Source organism: Pteropus alecto, unplaced genomic scaffold, assembly GCF_000325575.1.
Source record: "Pteropus alecto unplaced genomic scaffold, ASM32557v1 scaffold115, whole genome shotgun sequence".
NCBI classification, from domain to species: domain Eukaryota; kingdom Metazoa; phylum Chordata; class Mammalia; order Chiroptera; family Pteropodidae; genus Pteropus; species Pteropus alecto.
This window is the reverse complement of record NW_006436814.1, coordinates 622,662-633,281: the sequence shown is the minus strand read 5'-3', so window position 1 is coordinate 633,281 and position 10,620 is coordinate 622,662. Positions and strand designations below refer to the sequence as shown.

The 10,620-nt window shown below is 34.7% G+C and overlaps 1 protein-coding gene across 9 annotated transcripts in view; it reads left to right on the top strand.

Annotated features, from left to right (window-relative positions):
• CEP170 (centrosomal protein 170) overlaps positions 1-10,620 on the top strand; it is a 119,874-nt gene that overhangs the window by 463 nt on the left and 108,791 nt on the right. The window lies entirely within an intron of this gene.

Below are 10,620 nucleotides of genomic sequence, written 5' to 3'. Positions count from 1 at the left end.
CGGTCTGCGGCGGGGCGGGGGTGCAGGGCCAGGGGGCGCTTCTCGGATGCTCCGCGCGGCGCCGTCACCCCCAAGCACCCGACCCGAGGCTCGGCGGGGCCGCCCCTCCCATCCCCACCGCACCCTCTCCCCGCCCCCACCCGCCGGCCCTTCGGTGCCGCCGCCGCCTCGTCCCCGGAACGGGTCGAGTGGCTTCAGCTCTCCCGGCTTTGTGCAGCCCTCCCCCCTCCGCCGTAGCACTGCGAGGGGCGCGGGCGGAGCAGTGGACGGAATGGCTGCGCTGCCGCTGGGGAAGCGATTTTTCCCGGATCGGAGCAGCTAACACTGCCGATCCTTTTTTGTGGTTGGTTCTGGGATGTGGGGTGGTTGGCCGGGAGGTCAGGCGAGGAGCCTTTCGGACGCGGTCGGAGGGCGTGGAAGACGTGGTTGCACGCACCCTGCCAGGCGACTGCACCCGGCGCAGGCTCTGGCTCCGTAGTAAACCCGGGGGAGGAGAGAGTGGCTTCCTGTCAGCTTCATTGTCCTAAGATTCAAATGTGGGGCTTTGGTGTGGTTGGTTCCCTTCATTTTATTATCCAAGGGAAAAAAATATTGGCAGCTGCCTAACGCTGGGCGGGAAGACCTGGGATTCGTATCCTAAGTCACAGAATCTCTGTTTTTTGGTGTTCAGTAGAGTGCTCTTTATTTATTTGAAGAACGTAAGCTCCTGGAAGACAGGGACAGTGCCTGTGCAAGCATTGCCAAGGTGATCAATATAAAATTACTAGATGACGGTGAAGACTGGGCTAGCGAGGGCCTGACGACGAAGCTATTGTGTAGCAGGGAAATGAAGCAGCAGAATTGTTTTTTCGCTGGGTGGGTAACGCATTCACGTTCCTAAGGGGATACAGTAGGATACATTCTGCCGTTTTGTTTATTTAAGCAATCAAAGCAAACAAAAAACAGGTCCTGTTCGTTTCTGTTTCTGAATTTATTTGTGCATATTTTTATTCTCTTTCTGAAAATTTATTCCCATTTGAGAGAAATGTGGTGAAGCATAAGAAAATTGATTGAAAATGCATCTTTTAAAATGGTTTGATCCTTAACTTACAAGGCTTCCAGCCGTTTGCTGGCGATAAAACAAATAGAGAATGAAGAAGAATGGGGAGGAGCAGGTGGAGGAATAATGTGAGAGGAGAGAGTTACAGTATGAATACAGTATCTAGATCTTCACTGATAGAATCCTACCTGGGTGTGCTGATTTAGGAATTCACCTCTGGAAATACTACATTGCAAGTTACAAGCCATTTTATAATTTTCTACCATTATTCTTTTTAAGTTACACTTGGGCTGCTTTTAGTTCTTTCTAACTTTTTAACTATTGCATTATTTTGGTGTTTTAAAACTGAAGAGTCTAAGTGCACTTGACAGAGACAGAGGAAGACACTAAAATTTTGAAAGTTAACTGACTGTCCAAGCCAGACTGCTAATGAAAGGGGCAGCCAAATAAAACGGAGGCCTGTTCTGCAGAGAGCTCCTTCCACCGTGTCCTCCAGTCCCCCCACCCTGCGCACATTTATGGAATGCTTCTGTACGGTCTCTTGTGTTGTCTGTGACAGTCAAGTTCATTGATACCCAGTTGTATTAATCGTAATCCCTTTCTTTGTAATGTAAAAATAGTAATTAATTCTACTGGAGTGAAGTAAAAATGGTAATTCTACTGGAGTGAAACTTCAGTTTTATAAATTAACTTACTAATACCATAACATGGGCTTTTTATAAAAACAGAAACTTGGAAATTTTTTCCTTACTACTTATTAGTAACCATAGTTTAATGTTATTTCCCGATATTCAGGAATGGTTTACAGTATGATTAGCTCTATAAGCTCTGTTAAAATAAAATTGCCACATAACAAGAACCTATGAAGTTCATTTTTCTTCGTTTAAAGAATTATATTAAGTATAAGAATTTACCTTTTGAGAAAAAAATTTGAACTTTTTATCAAAATTAAATTTATGCTTTTTTATTGAGTGGATTTTTCCATAAAGTGTTTTTTGTTGTCTTGTAATTTTGTTGCCTTAAATTCTACATTGCATTTTAATTGACTTTTAAAAAAAGAATTTAAAATTCTTAAATTTCAACTTGCTTAAAAATAATTAAGTTCATTATGTAGAATTATATTAAATCAAACTTGAAATGTATTTTAATGGTAAATTTCATGATGTTCTAAAATTACTTTGTATGGAAATAACCATCTGCATGTTTTTTATCTTCGCATTAATATAGTGAGGTTTACACTATAAAATTATTGTACATTATGCCTTTTAATGCACATACGAAGGTATTTTTACAAATTTCTGGGCCTAGTGATTTGTTTTATTCCAAGTATCAGTTTCTTGTTTCTTTTTATCACTGAGAAAAAAACTTGTTTTATTGTTGCATCTGATAGTAATCAGATATCCCTCATCTAGTATTGAATACTGTTTATGTTTAAAGTTATCAACATGTGTTTTAGTCAACAAAATTTATTCCTGAAAAATAATTTTTGCTATTTTAATTAATGAGTAATGAATTTTTTCTTCTCTATTGTGAATATTAGCAATGTTAAGCTATCCTAATAAATACCTAACATACTGCATGGTATTAAATTGCCAACTAAAATATTCATACAGTTGCAGATTATACTGAAAGTATAACAAAAGAACAATTACATACTATCTGAAAAATTCTTGATAGATAAATAATATTGGCTGCAGCATTAAATGTTGATGTGTTTCAGTAAGAAATCATTTTCCTCTTATGGGGAGAAACCGTGGACCATCTTTATTTCATAAACTTTTGTTATAACTGAGATTTCTGATAAACCACTACCCTTGGTGGAATTGGTTTTCATGTATTTACTCATATTCTTGAGCCAGTATGAGTGATATAAAAGAATAAGAAAATATACATCTGATAGTATGGTTGAGCAGACTGGATATATAGTCCAGTTAGTTGAAATGATTGTGCAGCAATATATTATAATTTTTTTTTGGCTAAAATAAATCACATAGCCAATTTGTACTGAAGATGAAGCCTACTTTTATGTCAGACAAAGATAGAAAGGAAACCAATAAAATAAGGTTAAAGAAAACCTTATAAAAATTACTTACATACAAATAGGGATTATACACAGCATAGAAGTGGAAAAGAATCCCAAGCAAAAATTGCTTAGGTTTGAAGAACAAAACGTGAGACCTAGAGGAGAATGTCATTGTTTAAGTATAAGTATATCAGTAATTAATAAATAATATAGAAAAGATTACCTTTTGAGACATGATATTTATGAAATAAACTTATCGTTTCTTGAGCACCTACTATATGCCAGGCAGAGAGAGAGAGAGAGAGAGAGAGAGAATGTGTGTGTCTGATTCATGCAACAGTCTTGTATTATTTTACACATTAGTTGAGAATATCTGAGACTCAGAGTTCATGAATAATTTTGCCTCTGTGTCACACATTACTAAGTAATGTGTAGAGACTATGATTGAAACTTCATCTTTTCAACTAAAGCCAAAATTCTTTCCACTTATGTTTTTTTATTAAGTTAAAAAGGCAACATTTATTCTCTTCTAATTTACAGAATTTTTAGATTACAGGAGACTTTAGAAGTCATGTCATGCAATACTACTACTAATATTCCTGAGATCTTATTAAAGCCAGCTTCAACATGAACAACATTTCCATGAACAAATGGACATAGGATGGCTCATTTGGCTTTTAAAAAGTAGAGGAGGATCTTACTTAAATTGAGCTAATATCTGCTATACTATATAATTTATAATTTCTTCCCATTGGTCGCAGTTCTTTCTTTATGAGTGAGATATGATCTATCAGTAAAGTTTTTCTCAATATATTAGGTCTCTCTGCTAAGTTTTCTCTTTCCTAAATTAAACATTACAACCCTTACAACTTTATGTGATTCAGTTCTCTTTATTTTTCTCTTCTCTGTCAACTAATTCAGTCAGTTTTGTCAGTGCTGTTCTTTTTTGTTCTGATCTGGTTTCCATATTTAATTCTGCAGTTATGTTCTGAATGCGGTGTAGTGATATTACCCCTCCTTAATTCAAGCCATACACTTGTGTTTACAATCTAAAATTGTGTTAACTCTTAAATAACAGTAATATCTTGGCTAGTTCTGAGCAAAAATGAGAGAAAAATGTTACGTGGCTTTTCAAGTTATATTTATACAATTCAAGGGATTTTTTGAGATTCTGTATTTCTACTTTTCTAGTGTTAAAATGACCTTTCTTTATGAAATTATAGCGTTAGGTAGTAAGTTTCTTTTGATGGTTGTCTTGGATTTTTTATTTTGTTTTATTTTAGTGTTCTTAGATAAACAATAAAAAGTTGACAGCCTTATGTTATTTCTTATTTTGTTTTTTGAAAAATTTGTCTGGAAACCACTGATGTAGTCAACATAAACCAATATCTTTTTTTTATGTTAGATCTCTCCCATTCTGTGTGTACACACACACACACACACACACACACACACACACACACACACGATGTTTTTGAAGCAGTGTTTATCTTTAACCCTTGTAAATATCATCTTCTGGAATGTAGCCAAAGTTAAAACTTGTTGAGATCTTCTCAAATCATGATTCTGTCATCCAAGGGATTAGCTTCCCTTCCTGGCTTTTTGACATTTATAAATTTAACTAGCCAGCCCTCTTATGTCTTCATCCTCGTCATGAACTAGATATAGCCAAGGACAAAGCCATGCAGATTTATAAATAGAATAAATGTTACATAAATAAGATATGCTGTGGAGGTAAAAGATGACACAAAGATAAAACCATTTGAATGTTTTTGTTTGTTTTTAATTAAGGAGAAAACCATTATATCCTTCAGTACTAAAGGTATTGGTTGAAGCTTACAGTCTGGTGGAGGATGTGGATGATTATGCAATTATATGATCTAAAGTCAATAAGTATAGGTGCTTTGAAGAAAAACAAATGAATAAAGGGATTGAAAGTGTTGGAGGACTGCTATTTTTTATTTATTTTTAAATACTCATTCAGATAGAACATTCAAATTGTTCAAAAAATCAAACTATTTTAAAAAGAAAGCTCATGAAAAATTCTCCCCCCCACTCTACTTTATCTGAGAGTGACCACTTTCCTTAATCCAATAAGTAACTTTTTATTATGTTTATGTATCCTTTCAGTAAATCTTTTTCAATTTAAGCAAATACAATGTATTTTCTTAATTACCTCCTCTCTTTTACATAAAAGATAGTCTCTTTAAGATTCTGGGACATGCACAATAGACTAGTGGTTACCAGAGGGAAAGGTGGAGGTGGGAGGGGGGAGGTAGAAGGGGTGAAGGGGTCAAATATGTGGTGACAGAAAGAAATCTAACTATGGGAGGTAAACACAGTGTAAATATATATATGCCTTACTGTTAAAGTGTACAGCTGAAACTTACTGGGTTTCATTAAAATAAATAAATAAATAAATAAATAAAAAGATAGTCTCTTTATACAATGTTCTGCACCTTGAGAGCTACTATTTTTAGAATTTTCAGAGACTATCTCTCTGCAAAGGTGACATTTAGCAGAGACTTGGATTAGGTAAAGAAGCAAGACATGTAGATCTCTGGATAGAGAGTTCCAGTGGTCTTCAGACAGGAATGAGATGAGTGAATTCAGAAAACTGCGGCCACTGGCTGGAGGTGAATGAGCAAGAGGAAGGAAAAATAGGAGGAAACAAAGTTGGATAGAGATTGTATTGATTATTTTTAAACTGCCTTGGGCTTTCATTGGAGGGTTTTGCGCAGGGGAATGGCATAAGAATTGGGTTATATCTTTAAAGTATGGCTCTGGCTGTTTTGTGGATAATAATAGACTGGAGGAGGAAAGAATGGGAACTGGGAGATAAGCTAAGATAAAACGGAGTGATCTAGACTAAGATGTTAATGGCTTACACTGGAGGGTTACTGTGGAGATAGTGAAAGTTATCAGGTTCTGGTTTTAGAAGATCAAGCGTTTTGGACGTGTTAAGTTTGAAATGTCTAAGCATCCAAGTAGAGCTATCAAGTAGGCAGTTGAATATACTAGGCTGGAATTCAGAAGAGAGATTCAGACTGACAATATTTAAATTTTAAGCATCATCAGTAGACCATATTTAAAGCTGTAAGACCTGAAGACATCGCTTAGGTCGAGAGTTCATTAATTATGTTGATAAGAGATCTAAGAATTGAGACTTGGTACTAACAGTGAAGGATTAGCAAGAGAGAAGGAGCTATCAAGGAGCATTGAAAAGAAGTAGCCAGTGAGGTACTGAGTGTACCATTCTAGAAGCCAAGTAAAGAAAAAATATGTTTACAGATAAGGAATGATCTGTCACTTATACCACCTTTAATCACCTAAATATTTCTTAAGAAATCAGGTAATATCCCCTTTCCTTTAAACTGTCTGGGAGAAAATAATTTTATTAGATCTCACTTTATTCGGGTTTACCAATGGGGATGTTCACAGTATCTTCCCCCAGAAACTACTAAATCCAAAGCGTGAACAAAGTTTTAATCATAAATAGGCCACTACTGTGTGGCTGATGTGGCTGCTGCTGCTGCTACAGAGGCTTGAACAGGAGAGGCAGTGCTACTCAGAAGAATTTGCTATCAGGAATCACCTTGGAGGCATTAATTGTGTGATCTTCAGCTTGTCACTTAAATTTCAGAAGGTCAATGTCTTCATCGATAAGGTAAAGCTAGTGATAGTCCTACTACCTCGAAGGTTTATTTTGAAAAACAAATGATGTAAATGGAAAAGACAAATGAAAGGTATAATTACAGGTAGGAATCTCTTTTGCCCCACTTGATAGTATTAAATTTGGGTTGGTGTGACGAATAGAAATATGTTTTTATTCTGACTGTAAAAATAGTTTTTTACTTCCCGTGCATTCCACCCCCATACGCACTTTTGCACATCATCTTATAATATTCTTGGGGGTGGAGAAAAGGACATGATGCTGGAGAGAGGCTTTGAGGTAATAACTTTCTCTAATCCAGACTCATCCTTTAATTCTAAGTGTCTAAATGAGAACAAAGTCAGAAAAACATAAGCAGGCTAGCTTACTTTTTTCCAAGGCCAACAGGGAGAATTTCTCTCTTTTAACTGGCTTTTTTTCTGGAACGTATTTTACTGGATAAGGGTTCGTCATGTGGTTTGTCGCATGCTACATGGAATAGAGAACATACAGTTCAAAGCTTAGGGGTTGATTAGGAGTCTTGAACTCCAGGCAGTCAGCTAGAAACTGATTTGAGGAAACAGATAGGGGAAATGAGCATACTTGATGTCAAGGTAAAGTATAAAACATTTATTTTGGTGAAAAGGAAACATTGCAAGTAATGGACTGTAACTTCAAAATATCTATCACGAGCACCTTATATAATATTATTTGCCCTAGTTAATCAGTAAATACTTCTAGGTCAATAAATAATGCATTGCAAACTGAAAGCCACCTTATTTTTTCATACTGTTTTATTTTTTTTTTCATATTACAAAACTAATCCTTGCACATTGTAGAAAATTTAGAAAATACCCTTTAAATCAGGAAGAAGACATTCTCATAATCCCACTAGCTGGTGGCATCACTGTTACACATTCTTGTTTATTCTGGTTTAATCTGGTAACATTTTATCATGAGATTAAACTTTCTGACTAATTTTTCATAGAGGTATAGGAGTCCATTTTATCCTACTTGTAATTTACAGTTTATGGAAATTAAGAATATTTTTTACATTGTAAACAGCTCTGCAGTGGACATTTCTAACTTCAAATCAATATTTTCCTCTTCCAATATTTCAATAAATTAATTGTATCACACTTCTAAATATTATATGTGTAATTCTAAAACCTTTTCTAATTTTTTAATAACACCTCCCCCCACCAATCTATACCAATCTACACTTCCACCATTGGTGTATTAGATGGTGTTTCTTCAACCTTTCGCCGATGCTGGATATCATACATCTTTTTATAAATTTTGCCAACTTGATAAGCTAAAAACCTTATTTAAATTTCCTTATCAGTAATACATCTCAACATTTTTAAATATATATCTTTAGTGGCCATTGTAATTTAAATGGAATTGCTTGTGTATGTGCCCCTTTACTCAGTTTTTGGAAAGGAATGTTCATCGTATTCACTTGTAACAGGTCCTTTGTCATATATGTTGTAAAATATTTTTTCCCAGATTGTCATTTGCCTTGTAAATTTATTATTTTTACCCAACAAAGATTTTAACTTGTATATAGCTCTATTTTTTCTTTTCCTTTTCCTTATGAAATAACCCCGCCACACAAACTTTTATTGAATACGTGCCTATATTTTTTCTTGTACAATTTAAGATTTTACATGCGAATGTGTTAATTTATCTAAAATGTATTTAGGTATATGTAACTTTTTGTCTCAGTACCATTTATTGCATAATTATCTCACAGTTTATTTTCTTAATTTGCATAAATTAATATCTGGATCTTTGATTTCATCTACCTGTCTATTCCTGCACTGCTGTATTATTACCATGTTTTATAGCTTAGATTTATAATATCTGTTTATAAAAGGACAGACTGTTTACACTATACTGGTTTTACAGAACTTACCTAGTTACCTGTATATGCTTATTTTTTCCAGATGTGTTTTGGAATTATTTTGTTAGAGTAATTTGAAAAATTCCTTTGATTTGAGATTACAACAAGTTTACTGATAAATGCATGATCTGAAATATGACAAGGGGACTCTGGAACAGGTTTTGGGGGGGGCCTTAGTTTTTGAGAGTATTTTTCAGGTTCTGGTCAAATTTCTACCTGTTTTTGAGTCAGTAATATCATTTTCTTGTTCTTAAAAGTTTATTCACTTGAGATTTGTTAAATTTAGAAGCACAAACTTGTAGATATGATTATTTTATAAATTAAAAAAATCATGTTTGTAGTTATAACGTTTTATTACAAAGCTAAATATTTATAATGAATGAAGAAAAAAACTCTGCCAAGGGTTTTAGTACCTTTTTTTTAAGAAAGCTTTTCGATTTATCATTTTTGTTTATTTTTGATTTATTTTTTAATTTATAATACTTATCGTTACTAGCTTCTTTATTAATAACTTTTTTTTCTGATTTAACAGAATATACTTAAAGGCTATAAATTTTTTTTCTCAGTACAGCTTTGGGTGTACTTTAGATTTTATATATAGTATTCTTAGAGTTTTTACTTTTTAAACTATTCCCTCCTTTCACTAGAATTAATTTATTAGATATATTTTTTGTCATACAAGGGGCTGTGTATATATGGTTTAATATTTTTCCTAGATTTTTTCTAATATTTGTAATGAAAATTCTCAAACATACAGGGAAATTGAATTTCATAGTGACAGTGTACACACCATCTTGATTCTACCATTAACATTGTATTAGTTTTAAATATATCCATTGTCCGTTCTTCATTTTGATGAACTTCAAAATAAGCTGCTGATATTGCTATTGCTCACGCTGTGTGTGTGTGTGTGTGTGTGTGTGTATGTGCAAGAAAAAGGCTTTTAAATTATTTGAAATTGTTTCAGTTTTAAATTTTCTGAAATATTTTATAACAACTTCTGCTGTATTAAACAAATAGTTTAAAAATAAAATATGCTGTTTTCTATTCCAGTAGTATTATTGAACTCAATTTTCTGTAGCTAGCTAGCTGACAAAGGTGACACTGATGACACCGAGCGATAACACTGATGACACCCTGACCTTTTTTGAGGGTCAGGGACATTGCGTATGCGCGTGTTGCGTGTGTGTGTGCGTGTGTGTGTGTGTGTACTTTTAAAAAGGAATGGTAAATAGACTTTATTTTTTGAATTTTATTGGAGCTCAAGAGCTATTTAAGGAAACATACATTGTTTCTCTAATCTAGTGATTCTACTATTTCCTTCTGTAGCAAATCTGGGAGTGAAATACTTGTTCTCACTTTTACTCACTACCTTACACTTGCCCTGTCCTCTAGCTACCTACCCTTCATCTGCGTGAGGCACTCTGTGTTGGGCTGGTCAATAAAAATAAGAGCTTTTGCTTGAGTTGAGAGAGCTCGGTTTGACCCTGTGTTTCTCAGTGGCGCATAGCAAATTCTGGAAAGTTAAGGATCCTCTGTGTACAATAAGCCATGCAAAATTCGTAGATCGAATAGGTGGAAACAAATAGGACACAATTAAATGAAGGGTAAGTAATGTAAAATTTAGAAATTTGTTTGAGGAGGTTGGCCCGAGGACAAGAGGATGGGACTCTTTGGTGTTGAGCAGAAGCGTGTCTAGTAATTACCATGAATAACACTTAGAACAGAGTTGATTCATATTTCGTAATTCTGTTCATAGTCATAGAATCTGGCATCTTTCTGCTAATGGATTTTAGGTTAATTGCAAATTAATACCCCCTGCCCTTCACATATATAAAATAAGGTATACATGAGATGAATATTTTGTCGAAAAATGTTGTCTTGACAACCATTTCTTTCATCTATTTTTCAGGTATCTATTTTTGGCAGTAGGAGTTCTAATATCTGACTTGTTCTTTCTTTTCTCTCTTTTTCTTGGGCCCAATTTATATTTCCCCTCC